Source organism: Patiria miniata, unplaced genomic scaffold (genome assembly GCF_015706575.1).
Source record: "Patiria miniata isolate m_02_andy unplaced genomic scaffold, ASM1570657v1 HiC_scaffold_7, whole genome shotgun sequence".
NCBI lineage: Eukaryota > Metazoa > Echinodermata > Asteroidea > Valvatida > Asterinidae > Patiria > Patiria miniata.
In genome coordinates this window covers 48,074,065-48,082,573 of record NW_024037074.1, presented here as the reverse complement: position 1 = coordinate 48,082,573, position 8,509 = coordinate 48,074,065, and the positions used below count along the sequence as shown (strand labels likewise).

The 8,509-nt window shown below is 38.3% G+C and overlaps 1 long non-coding RNA gene across 1 annotated transcript; it reads right to left on the bottom strand.

Annotated features, from left to right (window-relative positions):
- Positions 1 to 4,392: 4,392 nt before the first annotated feature.
- Positions 4,393 to 7,494, bottom strand: LOC119744876. Its single transcript, XR_005273598.1, has 5 exons — positions 7,432 to 7,494; positions 6,004 to 6,149; positions 5,679 to 5,729; positions 5,334 to 5,402; positions 4,393 to 4,944 (listed from the first exon to the last, which is right to left on the bottom strand). It is a non-coding gene; the product is annotated as an uncharacterized LOC119744876 (long non-coding RNA).
- Between the last annotated feature and the right edge of the window lie 1,015 nt (positions 7,495 to 8,509).

The following is an 8,509-nucleotide window of genomic DNA, read 5'->3' as shown; positions in this document are numbered from 1 at the left end:
ATACTACACGTACGTACGTACGTACGTACATTGAATCATCGCTGCATTACAAGGACGACATCGATCGACAGGCCGGCCCACTACTCACTGCGCTCGACTCGCCATATTGACCGTAAGTTGTAACTTGTATAGGCCTAGGATGTCTACAAAATAAAGTAACAATGAAGTAGGCCTCAATACAATAGGATTAGGATTGCGAACTACCTTTTGTCAGCACCCACTTAAAAAAGTTAAAATACTGTTTTGAAGGGGGAAAACAAGCGCTATACAGACCTAGGCTAATGTTACTGCATGTCAATTGACAATGACAGTTAAGCTGTCACCGGCTAGCGGCTGCAAAGGGATTAGGTATGCAGGGGCCTAGGCCTACTCCATCAGGTATCAAGTGTTACAAAATGCCGGTACGTGTAGGCTAAGCATGAAATAGAAATAGCAATTTTTAACATTATTTTATCATGTTTATTAGCCAGCGCAAGTAGCTCAGGAAATTTCAATTTGTTCTAATGACATTGATTTTGTTGTAGCCAGCCCTATAATTTAGGCTGCAGGAGTGCAGGTTGGACTTTGTTGTGTACACGCAAAGGAGTGGACCTACGTTTCGGAGTCATAGGCCTAATGCAATGAAAACGTCGTCCAACCTGGGCTAGGCCTAGACCTAGCTTGAGCAGTGTTGAGAAACTCCAGCTCCAATGCTCATCAGGAATTCGACATGAAGCCTAGAGCTGGAGGTCAATCTAGTTTGTAGCCAGCAGTCGAAAAATGGCGGAGGCCGTGAAAAATGACCTCTGAATTTTTTTAAAAGCCACCAAAATCATTTTTTTTTGGCATATTTTTTTTTAGTTAACTAGGGCCTACTATAGTACTAGGCCTAGTACTAGTACTAGCATGATTGGTACTAGCCCAGGTTGGATGACGTCTTCATTGCATATTCACGACTGACGTCCAGGGTATAAATTCTACCACCATAGCGAAAAAAATTATAACACATATTTTTCCCTGACGGAGGAAGCTGAAATTTCACTTACATATTCCTTGCGTCCAGAATTGTGCCTGCGCTGGGTTTAGAAAAGGCAAATATGTTCGCAGGCGGCGTGTTTTAATACCGAAAATAAACCGCAATTCCACGATTTCGTTGAAAACATTTTCAGTACAAACTCTCCGTGTGAAGACGTACACGTGAGGATGTGCCGTTTGCTGCCGTGGCGGCAGCGTGCTTGGTGTGCATGCACGCGCGCACGTAATCTTCAACGGGGGAGTTCGTACTGAAAACGAAAGCGTGGAATTGCAGTTTATTTTTCGGTAAACACGCCGCCCGCGGACATAATTATTTGCCTATTCTAAACCCAGCGCAGGCACAATTCTGGACACAAAGAATATGTTAGCGAAATTTCAGCTTCCTCCGTCAGGTAAAAATATGAAAAAAAATGTGTTATAATTTTTTTCACTATGGCAGAAGAAATCCCAGCGGGCAAAATACGTTGAAAATTACTGTGAAACAACGTCAGATACCGACGTTGAACTAACGTTGAATAATCATTGAATTTGAAAGTTGATCTGACGTTGAAATTCTGACGTTGAATCAACGTTGACGTTTCAACGTTGAATTAATGTTGGAAATTTTACGTTGATTCAACGTTGAATAATGATTGAATTTGTAAGTTGATATGACGTTGAAATGCTGACGTAAAACCAACGTGGAAATTACAACGTTGAATCAACGTAGACATTTCAACGTTGATTCAATGTTAAAAATTCCACGTTGATTCAACGTTGAATAATGATTGAATTTGCTAATTGATCTGACGTTGATATACTAACGTTAAACCAACGTGGAAATCACAACGTTGGATCAACGTAGACACTTTGACGTTGATTCAATGTTGGAAATTCTACGTTGATTCCACGTTGAATGATGATTGAATTGGCAAATTGATCTGACGTAGAAATGCCGACATTGAAACAATGTGGAGATTACAACATTGAATTAACGTAGACATCTCTACATTGATGATGATGGATTGCAAATTGAATCAACGTATAAATAATCAACAGTTAAATAAATACAATTCTTCAATCAACATGGACATATTAAGGTTTGTGTTTGGATCAAGATTTAAAGCTGATGTGTACTGCTAATTTATGGTGGATGTTGGCAATTTTCGAATCATTCTATATATTTAATAAATTTGCAAGCTGAGGAGTGATGTTAAATCCATGTTGAATTGAATAACAAGTTAAATTTAAATGAAATTATTTATCAATCACTTTAATGTTTTCTATGAAAAACTGTATGTATTTATTATTAACTTCCAAACTTCATCAGCTTACAACACATGTTAGGTTTTAGTAATTATTTCATACATTGTAAAATTCAGAATTGGATTGATTTGTTCCAACACGATTATAGCCTGCATGAGGGGACTTATAGTCTCTAAAAAAGAACATGCTTATGAAATTGATTTTTTTCTGAAACAAATACCATACTGCCCTGTGCATTTAAATTGGAAAATATTACAAGAGGTAGCAAGCACATAGGTAGGTAAATTGTTTAAACATCTAAATGCTCGTTTTTTTAATTTGCACATATACCAATACAAAAGGAAGAAACCAATTCATGTGTGTTTTCAAACTTTATCTGTAGCACTATTCTGTCATAGGAAGAGGAATTTTCTTAAATTATTGCAAGAGGTTATGCGGCAGACTTGGGCAAGAGCATTAGAAACTATCACATAGAAACAAGAAAAGAAAACGTTATTCATACAAAATTCTTCTGAATGATTCAATTGAACATTTGACGAGGCCAACCAAGAATCAACAGTATAGAATCTAAAATAATGTACAATACATGTACAGTGTTCTAGCCAGGGTGAAATTATAGTGTAGGGGTAATTTTGTTTCGGCGACTAATGCGAGCGCGAAGCGCGAAGCCCTTACGGCGTGGGGTCCGGGGCCCGCTTAAGGGCCCCGAAAAATTTTGGACTCTAGATGCTCTGTGGTGCAATCTGAGGCGATTCCCTGCCACTTTCCCCTGATTTTTTTTTAGCAGAAGTGTTTAAAATTATAAATATGTTGTTTTATTTGTTTCAATGATTAATACTCTTGCTCCTGTAAAGTTTCTTCTGTTTTCAAATTTTAGATTACATTTACAATGTATAACTAGTTGTTCCAAGATCGATGCTTTTTGATGTTTAACCATTTTTAGTAGTTCCTCAATGTTTTATAAAAAATTGGGATTTACTTTGTCAAATAAGTGTGAGAACAAATCGCATGACCATTTCATATTTCAAGAAGCCTTGTGTTGTGTAGCGCTGCCGTAGTAGCAGTAGTTCCGATTTTAAAACCATCCGATCGGCAGGGAGAGAAATTGTAAAACCATGGAGGTCTCACTCTAAGACATAAAAAGTCGTCGGCGATTGCAATTTCAATATGCTACAACACAATGTGAAGGAGAAATCTCATTTTTGTTATGTTAAAAAATATAATTGTAGATAATGACGATGAGAAATAATCACCGGGAATTGCTTCCTATCCCGGCCGCGGCCGGCCCCGGCCGGCCCGGCGTGCGGGCGCGGCGCGGGCCAGCCCACACCGGCTACGCCGGCGAACTACGTGACCAAACTTCCCTCAGCATTTGAGAAAGCTACGCATTCGTGGAGCGCTAAAAAACTTGTTTTGTTGCAATACTTCCTGATTGGTTTTGTCCTAACAACAAACAGATCCGTTTTTACTACCAAACTTATTGAACTTTTATTATCAGCAACGAGTAGTGTAGTCAGAAATCCAAATTTTCGACAGCGGCATTCTTCGAGAAGAATTCTTCACGTGCGGCCATCTTTGGGGACGGATCCATTGATATCGTAGGGGTGCTTAACCTTTCTTTGGACATCGTTTCTCGAATAAATCCTTTACGAAAATTATGTTCCGACGTTGAAGGACTTATTTTCAAACAGTTATATGTTTCGGACTTGATAAAAAGTATTATTTATTATTTTAAAACAGTTGAAATGCTTGTAAATATTGACCTTAGGAAAGCACACCCGATAATGCAAAATGGTGTGGTCCACGTCCGTCCGTACGGAGCGCTGTATCTACGCAGCACAAAACAGCACGTGCTTATTGCTATCATAGCGAATGCGTGTGGCGCAGCATCACGGTAGGGGTATCGTACGGGGTACGTGCGGTGGGATCGTTGTTTATTTTTCGCTGTGTCATACGGCCAGTGCGCAATGCTCAAAGTTGCTGCGCTTGTATACGAACAAACGGCAGATATTTTTTTTTGCAACCAAAATTTATAGTGTAGCGGTAGCGTAGCGGCGCGATTTAAGCGTAGCGCTTATTTCCGAAAGCATAGCGGGTGCTAGCGCTATTTGATGCCTGGCTAGAACACTGTACATGTATAGAACCTTATGAGTTCTTTGCAAGATTATACAGTTAATGCAAAATTAACTATCGTGTACTTACAGTTAACGTTCAAATTAGAGATACATCCAGCATAGAGTAGATAGTATAGATAATTAGATTATTCTTACAAGTAATATGGCCAAAGTGTGGTGTATAATGTTAAATTGACATTTACTTATACCAATATATTAACAACGGACATTTATCAATACTTCTCGAATGTAGAAGTTTCAAGATGAAAGGTATAAGATGCAGCAGAGGTTAAATTTCCATCACTTAAGAAGCCTTTACATATGTTGAACACTTACGGAAAGATACCAGTCACTCCAGAGCAACTTACTGTATTTGAACAATTACCATTGATCAACTGTTCCAATATTGAAATATTTAACACAGTCCAAAGGTACGACTGAACGTGAAGGTGCATAGGCCCCAGGGTGTGTCCCTCCATCACCTCTTCTTTCAGGCGCAAACTTGACAAGACATGAAAAACTCAACAAGCAGCAACATCCATCACCTTGCCATTACGAAGTTAGGACGTCGCTAGAAAAGACAAATAAAAGATATAATTATTGTTTTAGAATTGCAGGCTCCCCCACTCCAACCAACTCTTTGTTCATTGACACAAGCCAAATCACCCTAAAAAACGAAAATGTTAAAACCATAAAACAGAAAAATACATTCACAAACCATGCACAGTTTGAACAAAGTAACAACACGCCTGGTCATCATTTTATATGCTGCACTTGTGTACACAAAATCAATAGGACGATGCATTTTAGTAAACTTGCACTTGTAAAGCCAAGCACTTGTTTTCCTGACATTTCAGCGATTATCAACCATACAACCAAGAACCCATATGTGATTTTACTTCTGAACCAGCACAATAATTGGTCGAAATATACTTAAACTGACAAAGAAAGGCACATTACCTGCGAAACTGAAAAAGCCTGTCTATCCTTAACTGCTTTCTTTCAGTTCCATTTTGCCCATCACTGCACCTGTTGGATGAGAAAAAAATGTAACTCTCAGAGACAAAAGTAAAAATCCATCGGGGAAAAAGGTAACTGAAGAGTGTAAACAAACACCAGTTATTATACCGTGGATTGTGACGAAATTTTCTGCCAACATTCAATTAAGATATAGCCACAAATCTTGTTTTCATATTTTGCGAACTTTTTGAATGAACTGTCCTTTGTGTCTGTTGTTTTCACAAGTACAGTAACAAATTAATATCGTTTGACAAACAAAAGCACAATATTCTCTGAAAAGTATACCTTTGCATACTATAGGCTAGATCTGCTCACAGGCTCTCGCAAGCTCAAGATCTGAAAAATATGAACACGTGAATCATTAATTAAAATAGCAAATAATCCCCAAAAGATAATGTTTCATCGAATCTCTTCAACAATAAGCAAATGTTAATGTAAATACACTTTCAACAATGTACTGTTAGGGGAAACATTGAAAGGGATGGCAATAACCTGTTTTCGAGAGCTACATCTCTCTTTAAGTGTTATTGACTTGAGAATAAAATAATCTGTAAAAGTGTTTTGGTCATTGCTTAGCCCTGAATGTATGTTTTTGTGGGCACATGCATACCAGCTACTGCACTGCGAGTACTGTCCGAAAGCTTTCAAACTGAAGTATCCTGGTTCGACAATCCATGCTGACTTTGGGTGCTTCTCAAATCCTGTATGAATCATCAGTGCTGACTGTTTCGTCATCTGTGAGCTCTTGTAACTGTCCTGGAATTTCGAAAAGGAAAAAATGTTTGTTTTTTTCAAAAGCTGAAAATGTGAGATTAACTTCCCAGTCCACCTTCCAACTTAGACTTTGCATACCCCCCCCCCAAAATATGCAAACCAAGTCCACGCAAAAGAAAAACGCAATGTTTATGTAGAAATAGCACCTGCCCAATGATTGATTACTTAGGCCAAACAATTAAGTATTTACTCACTCCCTGCACACTGCACAGTCCATTTTGTTATTGCACCATTCACAGCATAAGCTACAAACATCGGTATAATCATCCGTGCTTGCATTTTCCTAAAGTTTTGGTACAGAAACTTGTGTTTACTATGTGTTCATGTATTTTCACTCAAAAGTCACAGCAAATTTTACACCAAGATTCAAAGAATTACTCAACTTCCTCCATATTGTGACTTGTAAGTTGTACATGTACATGAGCGACAGGGCGGTGATGGTGATAGCAATATGTGAAAACGAAATCGGGAGTATTTATCCCCCACTTGATAGGCCTATTCCCTATATGGAAGATAACCCACCTGGTTTAACAATCAGGGGGGAAATAATACGGTATAATGTACGTGACCCATGACCTATATCACCGCTGTGTGGCTAAACGAAGGAAATCCAGTTGACCTCGAGAGAAAAATACTGCAATCACTTTTGGACGATCCATGTTTTTAGCCTGAAAATTACAAGAAAACTGAAAATCTACAGTACATAAAATCGATTTATGTTTTTCCCAGTTATTATTGTAACCAGGTAGGTTTAAGTATATTTCATCGTGCATTTCATGTCCATAGTGAAGGTCTAACAAGTGAGAAAAAATATCCCAATGTCTATTTCCTCAGAAATAACTTTTCAGTACGAAGGAAATCCAGTAACTGAGCATATTATTATTCGTGGTTAACAATCGTCTTCGAAAGTTTGAGTCGCACGTCCATATACTATACAGTTCAGATGATTATTCCTTAGGATTTTTCTCCAAACTTTCCTCATAACCCATTTTAGAAGAGCTGAGTAATACATTGTTCAGAGTGGATCCCGGCGGTCAACTTCTTGCCAGGCCTAGTATTGGTGGTTCCCGCGCACGTACCGAGACGCCGGTATCCGTCAGGGACCAGTCAGGCCGGTGTCCCCAGCCCAGTGATGTGCCAATATTTGTTCATCGTTTGGGGGAGACATTGTTGCAATTAATAAGTAAAGTGCTGCGAATAAACGTCAGGTTTGTCTAAGCAACATCATAACAATTATTACGAATTCTGATGGCTTAATTCTTACCTGATATTTGGGTAAATGATGTCGGCTGCACGCAACACGTCCACACAACTGCAGTAGCTTATGCCGAAATTGTAACGGTCATTTGGCTTGCTGAGCTGACCGCGCGATCGTGATTCAAGAGTGTACATGAAAACTGATTGGCCAGCGTCACAACCTTGGAATGTGGTTACAAATTCCGCGCCGTGTGATTGGCTAGCATCACAGCTTTGTCGTGCTGACAAAAAATGTGCGGTCTTAATAAATGTTATCATAAAAAGACTGAGACACATACAATTAAGTCGGCCATTAAAAAAAAAATTTTTTGACATGATATTTTGCACTTTGATAGTTAAAATTATTCGTAATTGATATGATGTTGATGCATGTTCCCTAAGGACAATTAATACTCGGTTTCAAAGCAATGCATGGACATAGTTTCATATAACACATGGAATTTAGGTTTGAATATCGTGACGCAATTTAAACTTTTATTCATCGTCAGATTAATGTCAAAATGTGTACGGTGGAACACGTACGTTACTAAATCGACGTTGAATAAACATGGAATTTCGGTTGTTAATATCGTGACACAATTTAAACTTTTATTCGACGTCAGATTAATGTCGAAATCTGTACGTTGGAACAACGTTACCAAACCGACGTTGGATAGACATTGAATTTAGATTGTTAATGTCGTGACGTAATTTCAACATTTATCCAACGTTAGATTAGTGTCGAAATCTGTACGTTGAAACAACGTTACCAAACCGACGTTGGATAGACATTGAATTTAGGTTGATAATATCGCGACGCAATTTGAACATTTATCCAAAGTTGGATTAATGTCGAAATATGGACGTTGAAACAACGCTACAAAACTGACGTTGGATAGACATTGAATTTAGGTTGTTAATATCGCGACACAATTTCAACATTTATCCAACGTTGGGTTAATGTCGAAATATGGACGTTGGAACAACGTTACAAAACCGACGTTGCATAGACATTGAATTTAGGTTGATAATATTGCGACGCAATTTCAACATTAGTCCAACGTTAAAACAATGTCAAACTGTAACATAAAATCAACGTCGCAAAA